The 23294-nt window shown below is 47.0% G+C and overlaps 1 protein-coding gene across 2 annotated transcripts in view; it reads left to right on the top strand.

Moving 5' to 3' along the window:
• Positions 1-864: 864 nt before the first annotated feature.
• LOC138261027 (metalloproteinase inhibitor 1-like) overlaps positions 865-23294 on the top strand; it is a 74597-nt gene continuing 52167 nt past the window's right edge. Inside the window, exon 1 of one of the 2 annotated variants that reach the window (XM_069209640.1) lies at positions 865-1053. The gene's annotated coding sequence lies outside the window, so the exon portion shown is untranslated. The remainder of the gene's footprint in view (positions 1054-23294) is intronic. The other variant, XM_069209639.1, reaches the window with a different exon arrangement.

Raw genomic sequence — 23294 nt, 5'->3', positions numbered from 1 at the left:
GCCACTTTGACTAGGTTTGGTGCACGCTCTGCTTGTGGGGCCCTGGCGTATAAAGCCTCCGGGGCAGGTTCTCGTTTGGAGGACATCATGGTTGCTGCAGATTGGTCTTTGGACTCCACTGTCAAAGTGTTCTATCAAAAACCCATTGTTGATGTGGCATTTACAGTGGTGGATCAGCTTTAAACTAGCATGAACTGAAGCCTCCAGTCCTGCCATAGAATAAAAAAAAATCTAGGTTTTGCTGCAAGAATTTTCAATTCTATTAATCACACGGAGGCGAGAATTATGCCACCCGTAAAAACATTTTCTGTGTATATAAGTGATTCTGTTGATTCAAGATGTTGATGTATATGCATAATGTGGTTACGATATTATCTAATATACCCGCTTGTTTGATTTTAGTGTCAAGACCAGTATTATTTGTATGTTTCTTTTTGCTATTTGGATTGGCCAAAATAATAGCGTGGGTGATTACAAGGTTCAGGAAATGAAGCACACTCCTCCTCTGTGTGTACTTAGTAGCACTGAAAATTCTTGACGCAATAGCTAGAATTATTTTTATTGTAAATAGCACTTATCTTGTCAGCTGAGCAGAAAAAAATAGATGGGGGCTTTTGTATATAGTGGGATGGGTCCATGGTGAGCGCTAGATTAATGTGCGATTCGGTTAATGTTAGCACGGGAAACATAGTTTTGTATGTGAAAGCGTTCATTGGCTGCTATGTTTGCAGTAAATAAAACAGAAGCATATTGCCCACCATCGATCACCACATGTGACACTTGCTTAAGATGCAGGCTCGGCCGAGCCTGCCAGGATTTGGTTAACTCCAAACCTCTCTCCCTATGAGGTGGATGGCCCCGCCCAGTTGAGGTCTCGTGATCTGCAGCACCTTCAGGCAGTTTCAGGCTCTCAGGACGACGGAGTTGGTTTCGCTTTCCCATCTGCTGCGTTCGCTTGAGTTGCGTAAAGTTCTGAGGCCAAATGTAGACTGTTTCTGACACTCGAGTGACTGTCCAATGCGAACCGACACCCGGATCCAGCAGCACCTACATGTGAGTCAGTGCTTAAATTGTAAATAAAAACGTGCCGGTGCTCAAAGTCCTCCTCTTAAACACACGGCTGCTGCAATTAAAACGTGCGAGTATGGAATACTGAGACGGCGTAATCCTGAAGCCATCTCGGGCCTCTTCAGTCCATATAAAGCCACTCCATTCCCCCTGAGCTCACTCTTGCAGCTTTCTACTTTCTCCTTTTGTGACACTTTTCCGTTTTCCCTTCCTCCGTCTTTCCCATATGTCTCTTTTGCTCGCAGCAAGTGGTTGAGGCAGAAGAATAAGCCCTGTCCCTCAAAAATAAGTGCCGGTGCTCAGCACCGGAAACAACAAGCACAAATTAAGCACTGATGTGAGTAATGTTCTTTAGGGGATGCTTATACGTTCAATGCCATAGCAGTACAGCAGTTACAAGAAGCAGGAGGGATGGTATTTTTTCACTTGGAGAAATATAATCCTAAACAAATAACTCAGGATGAAATCACATACAATGCATTTGTGAACTATCTAAATTAATTCTAAATGTTTATTAAAGCAAACAGCGGTATAACTGCAATGTTCGAAAAGAATATTGGGATGTATACACACATTATTTTTCCCTTACCTGTAATTGGGTCTTCCAGAGTAGCAAAAGGTAAACAAAAGACTACCAGGTGTGAGGTCCCTGTCAGACCTCTTCCAAGGTGCCTCCTGCTGACTCGAGGGTTGTTTGTAGTTTATCGCAATGACCTGCAGACAGGACAAGGAAAGAGCCGATGGTGAAACTTTCCTGCTTCATAGCACTACGCCTCCTCTAAGATGCACTTTGCACAGCAAAACTGATTTCCTAAGCATTAACTAATCCTGTAAATTATGTATACGATCTCGGTTGCTGGCCTCAAAACAAGCACTTTCAAAACTGAAAGGCAGTTGTACTCAGTAATACTTTCAAAATAGTTGTTCTTGGTTTTGCAGTGTCTCACATTTAAGGATAAACGACTAATCCTTTTTCAGGAACTAAATGCAAATGCGCTAAATGACTACGTCACATGACGCATTCAGCCATTCCTAGTTTTTTAGCAAGTATTGTATTCAGGGACACAGTTATTGTTTTGCCACTGCGAGCATGGGGTTAAAAATCTAAGTTTGCAAAGGGTTCTGCCTTAATACACCAAACTTGACAAGGGCCACTTACCTGCACATCCATCAATTCAAGGTTCTGTTTTGGCGCTGACCAGGGGTATGTAGTGAGGTGCACTTTGTGTCCCTCCTTTAAGGTTTTATACTTGACTTTGCATGATTAGCGCCATAGCTTTTGGTGATAATCCTGCGAAGCGCCACAATAGCACACATTTTTTGGGCGCTATTGTCCTAACATTTGCCATGGTGTGGCGTATTGTAAATATGACGCACACATGATGTCGTTAGGGAGCGTAGGGTGACGCAAGAAAAATGGTGCATCAGAGCTGATGTGCCACTTCATTGTAAATCTGCCCGTTAGTGCCTCGTTCACAAGAGGCCCGCGCTGCTGGAGAGTCACTTTTTATGATGCTCCACTGGCACATGCCTCTCAATCATATCTATGAGGCTTTGTGGCTCTGCATGGCCTCATAGATATGGAGAGAGGCAAGGCATAAAGAAACATTAGGAGACACAGGGAACAAAGGGCATGGAGGACATTGGAAGGCACAGAAAGGACAGAGAGATTGAATGAGAGAAGGGTAGCACAACAGGAAGAGAGCAATGAGAGGAAGACTGAGATGGAGAAGCCAAGTTAGAACAAGGCACAGACAGTGAAGGAGGGAGTTCAATGCCCCTATTCAGAGCAAGGTGCACAAGGCAGTAAGAAAGGTGAGCAGGGATATATTAAGATGAATGAAGACATGGAATGGGAAGGGTTTATAGCAGAATGATGGTGGAGATGTGAGGCATGAGAAAAGAGAGGAGTGAATGAAGAACATGACTCATCAGGGTAGAAAATGGTTAAGGTAAAGGAGGAATCAAAGAGGAAATGTCTTACTGTCTGCTGATAGACAAACACTGAAACGTAAAGGACTGAGATAGAAGTGAGAGAACTAGGAAGAGTGAGTAGGCAGCAAATATGAGAGAAAATGTGGAACTAGTATGCAAACTGGAAGAGCTATGGGTAGATAAAAAGGTCAAAATAGTAGAGTTTTATGGCTGGAGGCTATAATGACACTGGACTATGATGGTAAGCAAATGAGAAGGATAAAGTGTGAGGGGAGAGGACAACTAAAGCGATGTAGATCACATTGAAGGTACAGATGAAGGTTAAAAACTGCATAGGACATAGCTGAAAGTTGAAGGTGTGCAGATTAAACATGTGAATAAGATATTTGAGGTGCAAGGAAAACTGGGAGAGATTGAATTGGGTGACAGGTGTGAACAAATAAAAGTGACAGAATTGGTGGCAAGACAAAAATTTTAAGAGATAGGAAAAAATGAAATATACAGATACGGAGAAAATCAGAAAAGTCAAAGGAAAAAGTAAAACTGTCAGGATCGGAGGCCAGAGAATGCGAAGTTCAGGGCAAATTTGCAGGTGAGCAGAAACAGGAAGAAAAGATGTAACAGAGGTCTGACGTGAAGGTAAGAGAGAAAATGGGAGAACCAGAGAGGGTGAGGAAGGAAAACTGATAAAGATAAACTTAAATATCATAGAATAAGAAAAAAAAAACGTTCCTGAGGATTTTGTCAGTAGGATATTTCTAATGAAGAAAAAGAACAAAGGCTTTGGTTTAGTTCTCAACCTCAAAAGATTCAATACATGGATAGTGTATCGCCACTTCAAAATGGAGGGCATACACTTGCTTAGTGAGTTAATACAGGAGAGAGATTGGTTAGTCTGGTTAGACCTCAAGGACGCTTATTTATCAGTTACCCTCTTCCTGCCGCATCAGAGATTGCTCCAGTTTCAGTGGCATCACCATTGGTACGCGTTTACGGCAATGCCATTCAGCCTGTCTTAAGCCCCTTGGTGCTCAACCATGCTACTACTACCAGTGGTTCCGTTTTTGCAGGACGAAGGAGTGCGCCTAATAATATATCTAGACGACATCCTAGTTATGGCCCAAGACAGAGAGACAGTGGTCCTTCATCTGTCATGGACAGTCGAGCTCCTTCAGGACTTGGGGTTTGTTGTCAATTCAGACAAGTCAGTTCTGGTTCCGACTCAAGTTGGAGTTTCTGGACTTTCAAGTAGACTCCGTCATGGCTCAACTTCTTCTACACTTAAAGAAAAGGATCTCAATCAAGAAGGAATTGAGGAGAGCTCTTGTCTCTCTGACTATGTCCTTGAGTATATTGGCTCTCCTAGTAAAGTTGTTGCCATCTTCAATTCAGGCCATATTTCTGGGTCGGTTACATTATCAAGCCCTTCTAAGGTTGAAGATTTTACATCTTCGTCAGGGACTTGCTTACTCAGTGAAAATAACCCTCTCAGAAGCAGCTCGGATGGAACTGAATTGGTGGCTGAAGCACATGGATGCCTGGAACAGCAGAGCGATATTTGCTCCAGTCCCGGAAGTAGTAATAGAGTCCAATGCCAGTCATTGGGGCTGGAGGGCTAGATGTGGTCACCTGGAAACAAGGGTCTGTTTGTCCACGGGAGAAATAAATCTCCACATAAATCATTTGGAACTGTTGCCGTGATTATTTACGATCCGCACTCTGTCTCCCGCAAAACCAGCTGTTGCATATGGCTAAAGGTGGACAAAGTCTCAGTGGTATGGTATATCAACCGTCTGTGGGTTGAGGTCCCATATCCTGGTGGAAATCGCCAAGGGTTTATGACATTAATGTCTCCAAAACCAGATATCCGTGATGGTGGGGTATCTTTTACTTTGCCCAGATGTAAAAAGACTGCTTCGGCTAGTGTTAGTTATACTGCTTTTCCACATCATCAGAAATTTTGTGTGTTTAAATGTATTGAAGAGTATGAGGATTGCATTCAGGAGTTTGGAGCACAATGTAATGGTCAGCTGTTGATATCCTTACAGAAACCTTTCCGCTCTTATCAGCTACCTTGGCAAGGCGGGTCAAATGGCTTTAAAAATGAAGCAGGGATTGATGTATCCATTTTTGGAGCTCAATCAGTGAGGGGCACTATGGCTCTAAGACTTTTTCTGTGGGTTCCCGTTTGGAGGACATTATGACTGTGGCAGATTGGTCTTCCGATTCAACATTTAAAGTATTTTATCATAAACCTATTGTGGATGTGGCTTCTGTAGTGGTGAATTAACTTTAAAATAGCATAATCCGAAGCCTCCGTTCCTGACATAGAATTTCAAATTTTCAAGCTTACGCGGCAAGAATTTTCTATTCTATTAAGGACATGGATGCAAGGATTATCCTTCCCAATACAGAACACGTTCAAGAAATGTTCAGGTTGTGTACCATGTATTTTATGTTTTATAGAGATACATGACTATGACTGTGACTGTATCCATTTTTTCCTGCCCTGTTTGGAGTGACATATGTCTACAGGGGGGATGGTATTACCTGTTTTCTGCTCTAGGTTCGGAAACAAAGACGACCCAACAAATCCATTCAGTTCTGGAGGTCCATCTGCATGTTTGCAGCGAGAGTTTGATGCTTTACCGGCATGAAGTTCAGAGTCTAACAACGGCGAGTCTTAAGGTTCTAGCCAGTCCAGGAGGTTCGTTGGCAGGTTGCAGGGAGTGCCGAAATGGACTTCTGTTCCAGTTTCTTAGTCCGAGTCATGTTGGAGTTGACTGGAGATGCACAGAAAGAGGAAGGACTTTTGTGTGATGGATATTTATAGGGATCCTGATGCTGGGGATTGGAAGGGACAAAGGGTCATGGGATATGTAGTTTAAAGTTTATTGTTGTTTGATTGGCTGCTGTTAACCCCTTCGCTGCCAGGCCTTTTCCCCCTCCTGTGCCAAGCCTTTTTTTGGCTATTTGGAGCAGTTCCCGCTTAGGCCCTCATAACTTTTTGTTCACATAAGCTACCCACGCCAAATTTGTGTCCTTTTTTTCCAATATGCTAGGGATTCTAGAGGTACCCAGACTTTGTGGGTTCCCCAGAAGGAGGCCAAGAAATTAGCCAAAAAAGAGTGAAAATTTCGTTTTTTTCAAACAAATTGGGAAAATGGGCTGCAGAAGAAGGCTTGTGGTTTTTTCCCTGAAAAGGGCATCAACAAATTGTTTGCGGTGATACAATCACCAGCTTCCCAGCTTTCAGGAACAGGCAGCCTTGAATCAGAAAACCCAATTTTTCAACACAATTTTGGCATTTTACTGGGACATACCCCATTTTTACTATTTTTTGTGGTTTCAGCCTCCTTCCAGTCAGTGACAGAAATGGGCATGAAACCAATGCTGGATCACAGAAACCGCAACATTTTTGAAAAGTAGACAAAAATCTGAATTCAGCAAGGGGTCATTTGTGTAGATCCTACAAGGGTTTCCTACAGAAAATAACAACTGAAAAAGAAAAATATTGAAATTGAGGTGAAAAAAACATCAATTTTTCTCTACGTTTTACTCTGTAACTTTTTCCAGCAATGTCAGATTTTCGAAAGCAATATACAGTTACGTCTGCTGGACTCTTCTGGTTGCGGGGATATATAGGGCTTATAGGTTCATCAAGAACTCTAGCTACCCAGAGCCAATAAATGACCTGCACCCTGCAGTGGGTTTTCAATCTATGCCGGGTATACAGCTATTCATTTGCTGAAATATAAAGAGTAAAAAATAGCTATCAAGAAAACCTTTGTATTTCCAAAATGGGCACAAGATAAGGTGTTGAGAAGCAGTGGTTATTTGCACATCTCTGAATTCCGGGGTGCCCATACTAGCATGTGAATTACAGGGCATTTCTCAAATAGACGTGTTTTTTACACACTGTCTTACATTTGGAAGGAAAAAATGTAGAGAAAGACAAGGGGCAATAACACTTGTTTTGCTATTCTATGTTCCCCCAAGTCTCCCGATAAAAATGATACCTCACTTGTGTGGGTAGGCCTAGCGCCCGCGACAGGATATGCCCCAAAACACAACGTGGACACATCACAGAAAACAGAGGTGTTTTTTGCAAAGTGCCTACCTGTAGATTTTGGCCTGTAGCTCAGCCGCCACCTAGGGAAACCTACCAAACCTTTGCATTTCTGAAAACTAGAGACCTAGGGGAATCCAAGATGGGGTGACTTGTGTGGCTCGGACCAGGTTCTGTTACCCAGAATCCTTTGCAAACCTCCAAATGTGGCTAAAAAAACACATGTTCCTCACATTTCTGTGGCAGAAAGTTCTGGAATCTGAGAGGAGCCACGAATTTCCTTCCCCGCAGCGTTCCCCTACGTCTCCCGATAAAAATGATACCTCACTTGTGTGGGTAGGCCTAGCGCCCGCGACAGGAAACGCCCCAAAGCGCAACGTGGACACAGCCAAATTGGTGAAGGAAAACAGAGGTGTTTTTTGCAAAGTGCCTACCTGTAGATTTTGGCCTGTAGCTCAGCCGCCACCTAGGGAAACCTACCAAACCTGTGCATTTCTGAAAACTAGAGACCTAGGGGAATCTAAGATGGGGTGACTTGTGTGGCTCGGACCAGGTTCTGTTACCCAGAATCCTTTGCAAACCTCAAAATTTGGCTAAAAAAACACATGTTCCTCACATTTCTGTGGCAGAAAGTTCTGGAATCTGAGAGGAGCCACGAATTTCCTTCCACCCAGCGTTCCCCCACGTCTCCCGATAAAAATTATACCTCATGTGTGTGGGTAGGCCTAGCGCCCGCGACAGGAAACGCCCCAAAGCGCAACGTGGACACAGCCAAATTGGTGAAGGAAAACAGAGGTGTTTTTTGCAAAGTGCCTACCTGTAGATTTTGGCCTGTAGCTCAGCCGCCACCTAGGGAAACCTACCAAACCTGTGCATTTCTGAAAACTAGAGACCTAGGGGAATCCAAGATGGGGTGACTTGTGTGGCTCGGACCAGGTTCTGTTACCCAGAATCCTTTGCAAACCTCAAAATGTGGCTAAAAAAACACATGTTCCTCACATTTCTGTGGCAGAAAGTTCTGGAATCTGAGAGGAGCCACGAATTTCCTTCCACCCAGCGTTCCCCCACGTCTCCCGATAAAAATGATACCTCACTTGTGTGGGTAGGCCTAGCGCCCGCGACAGGAAACGCCCCAAAGCGCAACGTGGACACAGCCAAATTGGTGAAGGAAAACAGAGGTGTTTTTTGCAAAGTGCCTACCTGTAGATTTTGGCCTGTAGCTCAGCCGCCACCTAGGGAAACCTACCAAACCTGTGCATTTCTGAAAACTAGAGACCTAGGGGAATCCAAGATGGGGTGACTTGTGTGGCTCGGACCAGGTTCTGTTACCCAGAATCCTTTGCAAACCTCAAAATTTGGCTAAAAAAACACATGTTCCTCACATTTCTGTGGCAGAAAGTTCTGGAATCTGAGAGGAGCCACGAATTTCCTTCCACCCAGCGTTCCCCCACGTCTCCCGATAAAAATTATACCTCACTTGTGTGGGTAGGCCTAGCGCCCGCGACAGGAAACGCCCCAAAGCGCAACGTGGACACAGCCAAATTGGTGAAGGAAAACAGAGGTGTTTTTTGCAAAGTGCCTACCTGTAGATTTTGGCCTGTAGCTCAGCCGCCACCTAGGGAAACCTACCAAACCTGTGCATTTCTGAAAACTAGAGACCTAGGGGAATCCAAGATGGGGTGACTTGTGTGGCTCGGACCAGGTTCTGTTACCCAGAATCCTTTGCAAACCTCAAAATTTGGCTAAAAAAACACATGTTCCTCACATTTCTGTGGCAGAAAGTTCTGGAATCTGAGAGGAGCCACGAATTTCCTTCCACCCAGCGTTCCCCCACGTCTCCCGATAAAAATGATACCTCACTTGTGTGGGTAGGCCTAGCGCCCGCGACAGGAAACGCCCCAAAGCGCAACGTGGACACAGCCAAATTGGTGAAGGAAAACAGAGGTGTTTTTTGCAAAGTGCCTACCTGTAGATTTTGGCCTGTAGCTCAGCCGCCACCTAGGGAAACCTACCAAACCTGTGCATTTCTGAAAACTAGAGACCTAGGGGAATCCAAGATGGGGTGACTTGTGTGGCTCGGACCAGGTTCTGTTACCCAGAATCCTTTGCAAACCTCAAAATGTGGCTAAAAAAACACATGTTCCTCACATTTCTGTGGCAGAAAGTTCTGGAATCTGAGAGGAGCCACGAATTTCCTTCCACCCAGCGTTCCCCCACGTCTCCCGATAAAAATGATACCTCACTTGTGTTGGTAGGCCTAGCGCCCGCGACAGGAAACGCCCCAAAGCGCAACGTGGACACAGCCAAATTGGTGAAGGAAAACAGAGGTGTTTTTTGCAAAGTGCCTACCTGTAGATTTTGGCCTGTAGCTCAGCCGCCACCTAGGGAAACCTACCAAACCTGTGCATTTCTGAAAACTAGAGACCTAGGGGAATCCAAGATGGGGTGACTTGTGTGGCTCGGACCAGGTTCTGTTACCCAGAATCCTTTGCAAACCTCAAAATTTGGCAAAAAAAACACATGTTCCTCACATTTCTGTGGCAGAAAGTTCTGGAATCTGAGAGGAGCCACGAATTTCCTTCCCCCCAGCGTTCCCCTACGTCTCCCAATAAAAATGATACCTCACTTGTGTGGGTAGGCCTAGCGCCCGCGACAGGAAACGCCCCAAAGCGCAACGTGGACACAGCCAAATTGGGGAAGGAAAACAGAGGTGTTTTTTGCAAAGTGCCTACCTGTAGATTTTGGCCTGTAGCTCAGCCGCCACCTAGGGAAACCTACCAAACCTGTGCATTTCTGAAAACTAGAGACCTAGGGGAATCCAAGATGGGGTGACTTGTGTGGCTCGGACCAGGTTCTGTTACCCAGAATCCTTTGCAAACCTCAAAATTTGGCTAAAAAAACACATGTTCCTCACATTTCTGTGGCAGAAAGTTCTGGAATCTGAGAGGAGCCACGAATTTCCTTCCACCCAGCGTTCCCCCACGTCTCCCGATAAAAATGATACCTCACTTGTGTGGGTAGGCCTAGCGCCCGCGACAGGAAACGCCCCAAAGCGCAACGTGGACACAGCCAAATTGGTGAAGGAAAACAGAGGTGTTTTTTGCAAAGTGCCTACCTGTAGATTTTGGCCTGTAGCTCAGCCGCCACCTAGGGAAACCTACCAAACCTGTGCATTTCTGAAAACTAGAGACCTAGGGGAATCCACGATGGGGTGACTTGTGTGGCTTGGACCAGGTTCTGTTACCCAGAATCCTTTGCAAACCTCCAAATGTGGCTAAAAAAACACATGTTCCTCACATTTCTGTGGCAGAAAGTTCTGGAATCTGAGAGGAGCCACGAATTTCCTTCCACCCAGAGTTCCCCCACGTCTCCCGATAAAAATGATACCTCACTTGTGTTGGTAGGCCTAGCGCCCGCGACAGGAAACGCCCCAAAGCGCAACGTGGACACAGCCAAATTGGTGAAGGAAAACAGAGGTGTTTTTTGCAAAGTGCCTACCTGTAGATTTTGGCCTGTAGCTCAGCCGCCACCTAGGGAAACCTACCAAACCTGTGCATTTCTGAAAACTAGAGACCTAGGGGAATCCAAGATGGGGTGACTTGTGTGGCTCGGACCAGGTTCTGTTACCCAGAATCCTTTGCAAACCTCAAAATTTGGCAAAAAAAACACATGTTCCTCACATTTCTGTGGCAGAAAGTTCTGGAATCTGAGAGGAGCCACGAATTTCCTTCCCCCTAGCGTTCCCCTACGTCTCCCAATAAAAATGATACCTCACTTGTGTGGGTAGGCCTAGCGCCCGCGACAGGAAACGCCCCAAAGCGCAACGTGGACACAGCCAAATTGGGGAAGGAAAACAGAGGTGTTTTTTGCAAAGTGCCTACCTGTAGATTTTGGCCTGTAGCTCAGCCGCCACCTAGGGAAACCTACCAAACCTGTGCATTTCTGAAAACTAGAGACCTAGGGGAATCCAAGATGGGGTGACTTGTGTGGCTCGGACCAGGTTCTGTTACCCAGAATCCTTTGCAAACCTCCAAATTTGGCTAAAAAAACACATGTTCCTCACATTTCTGTGGCAGAAAGTTCTGGAATCTGAGAGGAGCCACGAATTTCCTTCCACCCAGCGTTCCCCCACGTCTCCCGATAAAAATGATACCTCACTTGTGTGGGTAGGCCTAGCGCCCGCGACAGGAAACGCCCCAAAGCGCAACGTGGACACAGCCAAGTTGGTGAAGGAAAACAGAGGTGTTTTTTGCAAAGTGCCTACCTGTAGATTTTGGCCTGTAGCTCAGCCGCCACCTAGGGAAACCTACCAAACCTGTGCATTTCTGAAAACTAGAGACCTAGGGGAATCCAAGATGGGGTGACTTGTGTGGCTCGGACCAGGTTCTGTTACCCAGAATCCTTTGCAAACCTCAAAATTTGGCTAAAAAAACACATGTTCCTCACATTTCTGTGGCAGAAAGTTCTGGAATCTGAGAGGAGCCACGAATTTCCTTCCACACAGCGTTCCCCCATGTCTCACGATAAAAATGATACCTCACTTGTGTGGGTAGGCCTAGCGCCCGCGACAGGAAACGCCCCAAAGCGCAACGTGGACACAGCCAAATTGGTGAAGGAAAACAGAGGTGTTTTTTGCAAAGTGTCTACCTGTAGATTTTGGCCTGTAGCTCAGCCGCCACCTAGGGAAACCTACCAAACCTGTGCATTTCTGAAAACTAGAGACCTAGGGGAATCCAAGATGGGGTGACTTGTGTGGCTCGGACCAGGTTCTGTTACCCAGAATCCTTTGCAAACCTCAAAATGTGGCTAAAAAAACACATGTTCCTCACATTTCTGTGGCAGAAAGTTCTGGAATCTGAGAGGAGCCACGAATTTCCTTCCACCCAGCGTTCCCCCACGTCTCCCGATAAAAAAGATACCTCACTTGTGTGGGTAGGCCTAGCGCCCGCGACAGGAAACGCCCCAAAGCGCAACGTGGACACAGCCAAATTGGTGAAGGAAAACAGAGGTGTTTTTTGCAAAGTGCCTACCTGTAGATTTTGGCCTGTAGCTCAGCCGCCACCTAGGGAAACCTACCAAACCTGTGCATTTCTGAAAACTAGAGACCTAGGGGAATCTAAGATGGGGTGACTTGTGTGGCTCGGACCAGGTTCTGTTACCCAGAATCCTTTGCAAACCTCAAAATTTGGCTAAAAAAACACATGTTCCTCACATTTCTGTGGCAGAAAGTTCTGGAATCTGAGAGGAGCCACGAATTTCCTTCCACCCAGCGTTCCCCCACGTCTCCCGATAAAAATTATACCTCATGTGTGTGGGTAGGCCTAGCGCCCGCGACAGGAAACGCCCCAAAGCGCAACGTGGACACAGCCAAATTGGTGAAGGAAAACAGAGGTGTTTTTTGCAAAGTGCCTACCTGTAGATTTTGGCCTGTAGCTCAGCCGCCACCTAGGGAAACCTACCAAACCTGTGCATTTCTGAAAACTAGAGACCTAGGGGAATCCAAGATGGGGTGACTTGTGTGGCTCGGACCAGGTTCTGTTACCCAGAATCCTTTGCAAACCTCAAAATGTGGCTAAAAAAACACATGTTCCTCACATTTCTGTGGCAGAAAGTTCTGGAATCTGAGAGGAGCCACGAATTTCCTTCCACCCAGCGTTCCCCCACGTCTCCCGATAAAAATGATACCTCACTTGTGTGGGTAGGCCTAGCGCCCGCGACAGGAAACGCCCCAAAGCGCAACGTGGACACAGCCAAATTGGTGAAGGAAAACAGAGGTGTTTTTTGCAAAGTGCCTACCTGTAGATTTTGGCCTGTAGCTCAGCCGCCACCTAGGGAAACCTACCAAACCTGTGCATTTCTGAAAACTAGAGACCTAGGGGAATCCAAGATGGGGTGACTTGTGTGGCTCGGACCAGGTTCTGTTACCCAGAATCCTTTGCAAACCTCAAAATTTGGCTAAAAAAACACATGTTCCTCACATTTCTGTGGCAGAAAGTTCTGGAATCTGAGAGGAGCCACGAATTTCCTTCCACCCAGCGTTCCCCCACGTCTCCCGATAAAAATTATACCTCACTTGTGTGGGTAGGCCTAGCGCCCGCGACAGGATACGCCCCAAAGCGCAACGTGGACACAGCCAAATTGGTGAAGGAAAACAGAGGTGTTTTTTGCAAAGTGCCTACCTGTAGATTTTGGCCTGTAGCTCAGCCGCCACCTAGGGAAACCTACCAAACCTGTGCATTTCTGAAAACTAGAGACCTAGGGGAATCCAAGATGGGGTGACTTGTGTGGCTCGGACCAGGTTCTGTTACCCAGAATCCTTTGCAAACCTCAAAATTTGGCTAAAAAAACACATGTTCCTCACATTTCTGTGGCAGAAAGTTCTGGAATCTGAGAGGAGCCACGATTTTCCTTCCACCCAGCGTTCCCCCACGTCTCCCGATAAAAATGATACCTCACTTGTGTGGGTAGGCCTAGCGCCCGCGACAGGAAACGCCCCCAAGCGCAACGTGGACACAGCCAAATTGGTGAAGGAAAACAGAGGTGTTTTTTGCAAAGTGCCTACCTGTAGATTTTGGCCTGTAGCTCAGCCGCCACCTAGGGAAACCTACCAAACCTGTGCATTTCTGAAAACTAGAGACCTAGGGGAATCCAAGATGGGGTGACTTGTGTGGCTCGGACCAGGTTCTGTTACCCAGAATCCTTTGCAAACCTCAAAATGTGGCTAAAAAAACACATGTTCCTCACATTTCTGTGGCAGAAAGTTCTGGAATCTGAGAGGAGCCACGAATTTCCTTCCACCCAGCGTTCCCCCACGTCTCCCGATAAAAATGATACCTCACTTGTGTTGGTAGGCCTAGCGCCCGCGACAGGAAACGCCCCAAAGCGCAACGTGGACACAGCCAAATTGGTGAAGGAAAACAGAGGTGTTTTTTGCAAAGTGCCTACCTGTAGATTTTGGCCTGTAGCTCAGCCGCCACCTAGGGAAACCTACCAAACCTGTGCATTTCTGAAAACTAGAGACCTAGGGGAATCCAAGATGGGGTGACTTGTGTGGCTCGGACCAGGTTCTGTTACCCAGAATCCTTTGCAAACCTCAAAATTTGGCAAAAAAAACACATGTTCCTCACATTTCTGTGGCAGAAAGTTCTGGAATCTGAGAGGAGCCACGAATTTCCTTCCCCCCAGCGTTCCCCTACGTCTCCCAATAAAAATGATACCTCACTTGTGTGGGTAGGCCTAGCGCCCGCGACAGGAAACGCCCCAAAGCGCAACGTGGACACAGCCAAATTGGGGAAGGAAAACAGAGGTGTTTTTTGCAAAGTGCCTACCTGTAGATTTTGGCCTGTAGCTCAGCCGCCACCTAGGGAAACCTACCAAACCTGTGCATTTCTGAAAACTAGAGACCTAGGGGAATCCAAGATGGGGTGACTTGTGTGGCTCGGACCAGGTTCTGTTACCCAGAATCCTTTGCAAACCTCAAAATTTGGCTAAAAAAACACATGTTCCTCACATTTCTGTGGCAGAAAGTTCTGGAATCTGAGAGGAGCCACGAATTTCCTTCCACCCAGCGTTCCCCCACGTCTCCCGATAAAAATGATACCTCACTTGTGTGGGTAGGCCTAGCGCCCGCGACAGGAAACGCCCCAAAGCGCAACGTGGACACAGCCAAATTGGTGAAGGAAAACAGAGGTGTTTTTTGCAAAGTGCCTACCTGTAGATTTTGGCCTGTAGCTCAGCCGCCACCTAGGGAAACCTACCAAACCTGTGCATTTCTGAAAACTAGAGACCTAGGGGAATCCACGATGGGGTGACTTGTGTGGCTTGGACCAGGTTCTGTTACCCAGAATCCTTTGCAAACCTCAAAATGTGGCTAAAAAAACACATGTTCCTCACATTTCTGTGGCAGAAAGTTCTGGAATCTGAGAGGAGCCACGAATTTCCTTCCACCCAGAGTTCCCCCACGTCTCCCGATAAAAATGATACCTCACTTGTGTTGGTAGGCCTAGCGCCCGCGACAGGAAACGCCCCAAAGCGCAACGTGGACACAGCCAAATTGGTGAAGGAAAACAGAGGTGTTTTTTGCAAAGTGCCTACCTGTAGATTTTGGCCTGTAGCTCAGCCGCCACCTAGGGAAACCTACCAAACCTGTGCATTTCTGAAAACTAGAGACCTAGGGGAATCCAAGATGGGGTGACTTGTGTGGCTCGGACCAGGTTCTGTTACCCAGAATCCTTTGCAAACCTCAAAATTTGGCAAAAAAAACACATGTTCCTCACATTTCTGTGGCAGAAAGTTCTGGAATCTGAGAGGAGCCACGAATTTCCTTCCCCCTAGCGTTCCCCTACGTCTCCCAATAAAAATGATACCTCACTTGTGTGGGTAGGCCTAGCGCCCGCGACAGGAAACGCCCCAAAGCGCAACGTGGACACAGCCAAATTGGGGAAGGAAAACAGAGGTGTTTTTTGCAAAGTGCCTACCTGTAGATTTTGGCCTGTAGCTCAGCCGCCACCTAGGGAAACCTACCAAACCTGTGCATTTCTGAAAACTAGAGACCTAGGGGAATCCAAGATGGGGTGACTTGTGTGGCTCGGACCAGGTTCTGTTACCCAGAATCCTTTGCAAACCTCCAAATTTGGCTAAAAAAACACATGTTCCTCACATTTCTGTGGCAGAAAGTTCTGGAATCTGAGAGGAGCCACGAATTTCCTTCCACCCAGCGTTCCCCCACGTCTCCCGATAAAAATGATACCTCACTTGTGTGGGTAGGCCTAGCGCCCGCGACAGGAAACGCCCCAAAGCGCAACGTGGACACAGCCAAGTTGGTGAAGGAAAACAGAGGTGTTTTTTGCAAAGTGCCTACCTGTAGATTTTGGCCTGTAGCTCAGCCGCCACCTAGGGAAACCTACCAAACCTGTGCATTTCTGAAAACTAGAGACCTAGGGGAATCCAAGATGGGGTGACTTGTGTGGCTTGGACCAGGTTCTGTTACCCAGAATCCTTTGCAAACCTCAAAATTTGGCTAAAAAAACACATGTTCCTCACATTTCTGTGGCAGAAAGTTCTGGAATCTGAGAGGAGCCACGAATTTCCTTCCACACAGCGTTCCCCCATGTCTCACGATAAAAATGATACCTCACTTGTGTGGGTAGGCCTAGCGCCCGCGACAGGAAACGCCCCAAAGCGCAACGTGGACACAGCCAAATTGGTGAAGGAAAACAGAGGTGTTTTTTGCAAAGTGTCTACCTGTAGATTTTGGCCTGTAGCTCAGCCGCCACCTAGGGAAACCTACCAAACCTGTGCATTTCTGAAAACTAGAGACCTAGGGGAATCCAAGATGGGGTGACTTGTGTGGCTCGGACCAGGTTCTGTTACCCAGAATCCTTTGCAAACCTCAAAATGTGGCTAAAAAAACACATGTTCCTCACATTTCTGTGGCAGAAAGTTCTGGAATCTGAGAGGAGCCACGAATTTCCTTCCACCCAGCGTTCCCCCACGTCTCCCGATAAAAATGATACCTCACTTGTGTGGGTAGGCCTTGCGCCCGCGACAGGAAACAGCCTAAAGCGCAACGTGGACACAGCCAAATTGGTGAAGGAAAACAGAGGTGTTTTTTGCAAAGTGCCTACCTGTAGATTTTGGCCTGTAGCTCAGCTGCCACCTAGGGAAACCTACCAAACCTGTGCATTTCTGAAAACTAGAGACCTAAGGGAATCCAAGATGGGGTGACTTGTGTGGCTCGGACCAGGTTCTGTTACCCAGAATCCTTTGCAAACCTCAAAATTTGGCTAAAAAAACACATGTTCCTCACATTTCTGTGGCAGAAAGTTCTGGAATCTGAGAGGAGCCACGAATTTCCTTCCCCCCAGCGTTCCCCTATGTCTCCCGATAAAAATGATACCTCACTTGTGTGGGTAGGCCTAGCGCCCGCGACAGGAAACGCCCCAAAGCGCAACGTGGACACAGCCAAATTGGGGAAGGAAAACAGAGGTGTTTTTTGCAAAGTGCCTACCTGTAGATTTTGGCCTGTAGCTCAGCCGCCACCTAGGGAAACCTACCAAACCTGTGCATTTCTGAAAACTAGAGACCTAGGGGAATCCAAGATGGGGTGACTTGTGTGGCTCGGACCAGGTTCTGTTACCCAGAATCCTTTGCAAACCTCAAAATTTGGCTAAAAAAACACATGTTCCTCACATTTCTGTGGCAGAAAGTTCTGGAATCTGAGAGGAGCCACGAATTTCCTTCCACCCAGCGTTCCCCCACGTCTCCCGATAAAAATGATACCTCACTTGTGTGGGTAGGCCTAGCGCCCGCGACAGGAAACGCCCCAAAGCGCAACGTGGACACAGCCAAATAGGTGAAGGAAAACAGAGGTGTTTTTTGCAAAGTGCCTACCTGTAGATTTTGGCCTGTAGCTCAGCCGCCACCTAGGGAAACCTACCAAACCTGTGCATTTCTGAAAACTAGAGACCTAGGGAAATCCAAGATGGTGTGACTTGTGTGGCTCGGACCAGGTTCTGTTACCCAGAATCCTTTGCAAACCTCAAAATTTGGCTAAAAAAACACATGTTCCTCACATTTCTGTGGCAGAAAGTTCTGGAATCTGAGAGGAGCCACGAATTTCCTTCCACCCAGCGTTCCCCCACGTCTCCCGATAAAAATGATACCTCACTTGTGTGGGTAGGCCTAGCGCCCGCGACAGGAAACGCCCCAAAGCGCAACGTGGACACATCACATTTTTTCATTGAAAACAGTGCCTACCTGTAGATTTTGGCCTCTAGCTCAGCCGGCACCTAGGGTAACCTACCAAACCTGTGCATTTCTGAAAACTAGAGACCTAGGGGAATCCAAGATGGGGTGACTTGTGTGGCTCGGACCAGGTTATGTTACCCAGAATCCTTTGCAAACCTCAAATTCTTTCTAAAAAAACACATTCTCCACACATTTCGGTGACAGAAAGTTCTGGAATCTGAGTGGAGCCACAAATTTCCTTCCACCCAGCGTTCCCCCAAGTCTCCCGATAAAAATGATACCTCACTTGTGTGGGTGGGCCAGGTGTCTGCAACAGAATAAGGCCCAAAACTTGTAGAGATAGAGGGGATAGCACAGCAAGTTTATAAGGACATATTCTTTTATACATCTTTAGACTGACTCTGCTTTGGGGACCCACATAAGTGAGGTGTCATTTTACTTGGGAGGCTGAGGGGAACACTGGGGAGTAGGAATTTTGTGCTGGAGTGGTGATCCTACGAAGAAAAGTCAGGAAAATATGCTTTTTTTAAGCACATTGAGGTTTACAGAGGAGTCTGGGTAAGAAAATGTTGGGGGAACCACGCAAGCCACACCTCCCTGGACTCCTTGGGGTGTCTAGTTTTATAAAATGTCTGGGTTTGGTAGGTTTCCCTAGATGAAGGCCGCACACAGGACCAAAAACATAGGTGCCCTCTCCCCCCCAAACACAGGTAGTTTTGTAATATATCGTTTTGATGTGCCCACATACGTCCGTGATGTGCCAAACACTAAAATTTTGAAAAGAAACACAGTTAGGTTATGTGAAAAAGACCCCTCACCCACCAACAAAGTTGGTGGCATGTTTCATCATCGGGGTCCCACCTGAGGCACCTAGCGTGTCACAGGTGTGCTGCGACGCCTGATTACAGCGGAGCAGGTTTTGTCATTTTTACCACACATACTGGTTGGATTTGGCACGAGGGTGAGTGATGGTTCAGTGGATCAAATTTTACTAACAAGAGCTTTCACAAAAATGAAATGCACTGTTAGTAACTGAAAGGCAAAAAACTGAACCAATGACTCACAGCTCGTGAGCTGTAAAGCCGCGACAAGGCACCAACCGCTTTACAGTCCATTCACACAACTTTCATACATGACACACACAAGGCCATTCACACCGCCAGCCACGGGCCCAGCACATTACAACACTCACATCGACAGACAGCGCCACTCAAGGGCCCATCACTTACATACGCCCACGTGCCTGATACAACAATCACACCAGCTGATGGGAGTGTGTGGACTGGTGTTTGGCTGGCAGTGTGTTGCAGTAGCCAACAGCAAGTCAATATGTACTCTCTCAGCCAAGCCCCACTCCACCCACAATGGCATCATTTTTTTTTTTAACAGAGGAACCCCTAACTAAGTAGAAAGAATTACAAAACTACAAACACAAAAGCTCTAACTAAGAACATGACAGAAATGCTAACCATGAAACTAAACACATGAAAATACAAAACAGACATGAGTTTACACTCATGGTTGTTCCCAGAAATTCTTCTGGGTGTGGTAATTCTTAAAACAAGCACCGACACACAGCCCAGGCTTGGAAGGACAATCCGGGCAGTACATTCGAGACTCCCTCCGGATACCTCTTCGAAAACACACTCTACATTTCTTAGCTGGAAAGTCTTTTTTGGGTGTGGGAGGAATGTGCTCAGCAAAGTGGCGATCTTTCAATCTAGCCACATCCTCCACCACTGCTTCTCTAGGAACTCTGGCCTGTTCCACCACAATAAGGCTCTCTATCACTGACTCCTGAAATTTCACAAAAGTCATCTTTGACTCTGGAGACCTATCCCTAAACACAATAAAAGCATTGAAGGTTGCTAAGTGGAAGAGGTGAAGTGCTAACTTCTTATACCAAACGTAAGACTTACGAATAGCAGTATAAGGTTCCAACCTCTGGTCAACTCTATCTACACCTCCAATGTGCTTATTATAATCTAAAATGCACACAGGTTTGCGCACTTCAGCAACCTGGCCCCAAACAGTCACAGGGGAAGTACTCTCATCATGGATGGTACTTAGCATGTAGACATCCCTCTTATCTGAAAATTTCAAAGCTAGCAGCTCCTCGTTCCGCAAGGCACAGCACTGTCCTCTCTCAAGTTTTTTACAGACAAGCTCCCTTGGATAGCCTTTCCGGTTAGAACGGATTGTGCCACAAGCAACTGTGTCCACTCTAAACAATTCCTTGAACAATTGCACACCAGTGTAGAAGTTATCTACATACAAATGGTGACCTTTGTTGAACAGTCGTCTACCAAGATCCCACACAATTTTCTCAGTAACTCCAAAAGTGGGAGGACAACCAGGGGGGTCAATATTGGAATCCCTACCAGTGTACACACGGAAACTATACACATATCCTGTCCTACTTTCAGACAGCATATACAATTTAATTCCATATCGTGCCCTTTTGCTAGGAATGTACTGCCTAAAAACCAAACGACCCTTGAAGAGGACCAAAGACTCGTCCACACTTAACTCTTTGCCTGGAACATAGACCTCCGAAAACCGATCTACAAAATGATCAAGGACAGGCCTAATCTTAAAAAGACGGTCAGAATCTGGGTGATCTCGTGGCAAGGCTAATGCATTGTCAACAAAATGCAGCATCCTAAGAAGAAGCAAATACCGATTACGACTCATGGTCGCTGGAAATATAGCTGTTGCCATCAAGGGACTAGTAGACCAATAAGAAGCCAGTGACGGCTTCCTTATCAACCCCATCAAAAAAGTCTAACCCCAAAACTTTTTTAACTCCTCCAAATTAGTGGGAATCCACTGGGCAGCTCTAGAGTGTGGCCTAAGTCTAGCAGCGTTGTCCCTCAAATGCTGCTCTGCATACAAATTAGTCTGCTCAACAATCTCTTCCAAAAACACATCATCCATGAATAACTCAAAGAAATTGATAGGCATAAAGTTCTCTGTATTGGCGTTACACCCCGGGAGACCAGTAAAGGCAGGCAAATCTGGCTGCTGCATGTTTGGGGCAACCCAGACATCAGGTCTTATAACGGGAAACCTTTCAGCCCCAGGTTGCTGCACTATTGGCACATCAATGTCCTCCTCTACAACAGGCCCTTCATCTGCACTGAGTGTGGCTTCATCATCAGAAGATTCCCCTCCAAGAGAAACATCACTGCCAGAATCTCTGACTTCCTCCTCTGCCTCAGATGCAGAGTCTGTCTCATAGTCTTGATCAGACTGTGACTCAAAAAGCATACCAACCACCTGCTGAGCGGTCATCCTGCGGCTAGCCATGATATCTCCTGCTAAAATTAACTGGACAAATTCACCACCAACAACCAGCACTGTGTAAGACAAGTGACAAAGTGTAGCTTTGTTAGTAAGAGTTGTAAACTCAAAAACTATACCGCTCACTTGCCTGAAAAAGCTTGATTCACCAGCAACTACACAGCAATCACCAATGATATCCCACTAAAAATAAAGAAAGAAAGGGAAATTAGAAATAAGACAAAACAAATATCATTGTGCACAAACCTAAGGACAATTTCACACACAATCCTGCATTTAGTACACCCCCTACAAACATGTCATTCATGCATGGCAACAATACTCCTTTGGAGTAAATTGTTTTTACTTACCTAAAACATGCAACTGTGCAAACTGCAGGTCAACCACCGCCAAAACCGCAAGGAGCCACAGCAAATAAAGCAAAAGTTTTGAACTAGAACAAAAAGGAGGAAAACATTTTTTATCACAAATGCAAAGACTTCTTCAGTTGACAAACACCCCACCATCAAACATTTAGAAATTGGTGCCTAAGTGGATTCTGCCATGGGGCAGATGGGCCTACTAATAAAATAGACCTGTCTACCCCAAGGAAGCCAGAAAATACCTTTAGTAGTGTGTCCCCATGGAGAGCGACCCTTGCCAAAGGGGACAGCCCTAAAAAAAAAAAGCAACAAAAAACAAAAAACACACACAACACTATCCCTGGTGCCTAAGTGGCTTCTGCCCCCCTTGGGGGCAGGTGGGCCTAAGAAAATAGGCCCATCTGCCCCCAGGGGGTGTAGAAATGGGCAACAGGTCAATGCCCCCCTTGGGGGGGCGCCCCGTGACCAAGGGGACGCCCCCCCACAAAAAAAAACAAATAAAAAAAAAACCCTGGCGTTCTAGTAGTTTCTGCCCCCCTTGGGGGTAGACCAGCCTAAAAATTATAGGCTGATCTGTCTCCAAGGGGTGCAGAAATGGCCTGGGTACATGTGCCCCCAAAGTGGGGGGCGACCCTTGCCCAAGGCCCCACCCATCCACTAACACACACACACACATACACACTATCCCTGGTGTCTAAGTGGCTTCTGCCCCCCTTGGGGGCAGGTGGGCCTAAGAAAATAGGCCCATCTGCCCCCAGTGGGTGTAGAAATGGGCAACAGGTCAATGCCCCCCTTGGGGGGGCGCCCGGTGACCAAGGGGACGCCCCCCCCCCACAAAAATAAACAAATAAAAAAAAATCCCTGGCGTTCTAGTAGTTTCTGCCCCCCTTGGGGGCAGACCAGCCTAAAAATAATAGGCTGATCTGTCTCCAAGGGGTGCAGAAATGGCCTGGGTACATGTGCCCCCAAAGTGGGGGGCGACCCTTGCCCAAGGCCCCACCCATCCACTAACACACACACACACACACACTATCCCTGGTGTCTAAGTGGCTTCTGCCCCCCTTGGGGGCAGGTGGGCCTAAGAAAATAGGCCCATCTGCCCCCAGGGGGTGTAGAAATGGGCAACAGGTCAATGCCCCCATTGGGGGGGGCGCCCCGTGACCAAGGGGACGCTCCCCCACAAAAATAAACAAATAAAAAAAAATCCCTGGCGTTCTAGTAGTTTCTGCCCCCCTTGGGGGCAGACCAGCCTAAAAATAATAGGCTGATCTGTCTCCAAGGGGTGCAGAAATGGCCTGGGTACATGTGCCCCCAAAGTGGGGGGCGACCCTTGCCCAAGGCCCCACCCATCCACTAACACACACACACACACACACACACACACACACACACACTATCCCTGGTGTCTAAGTGGCTTCTGCCCCCCTTGGGGGCAGGTGGGCCTAAGAAAATAGGCCCATCTGCCCCCAGGGGGTGTAGAAATGGGCAACAGGTCAATGCCCCCCTTGGGGGGGCGCCCCGTGACCAAGGGGACGCCCCCCCACAAAAATAAACAAATAAAAAAAAAATCCCTGGCGTTCTAGTAGTTTCTGCCCCCCTTGGGGGCAGACCAGCCTAAAAATAATAGGCTGATCTGTCTCCAAGGGGTGCAGAAATGGCCTGGGTACATGTGCCCCCAAAGTGGGGGGCGACCCTTGCCCAAGGCCCCACCCATCCACTAACACACACACACATACACTATCCCTGGTGTCTAAGTGGCTTCTGCCCCCCTTGGGGGCAGGTGGGCCTAAGAAAATAGGCCCATCTGC

This window comes from Pleurodeles waltl, chromosome 10 (genome assembly GCF_031143425.1).
Source record: "Pleurodeles waltl isolate 20211129_DDA chromosome 10, aPleWal1.hap1.20221129, whole genome shotgun sequence".
In the NCBI taxonomy this organism is placed as follows: Eukaryota; Metazoa; Chordata; class Amphibia; order Caudata; family Salamandridae; genus Pleurodeles; species Pleurodeles waltl.
The sequence above is the reverse complement of the archived record's forward strand: the minus strand, read 5'-3'. Positions and strand labels throughout refer to the sequence as shown.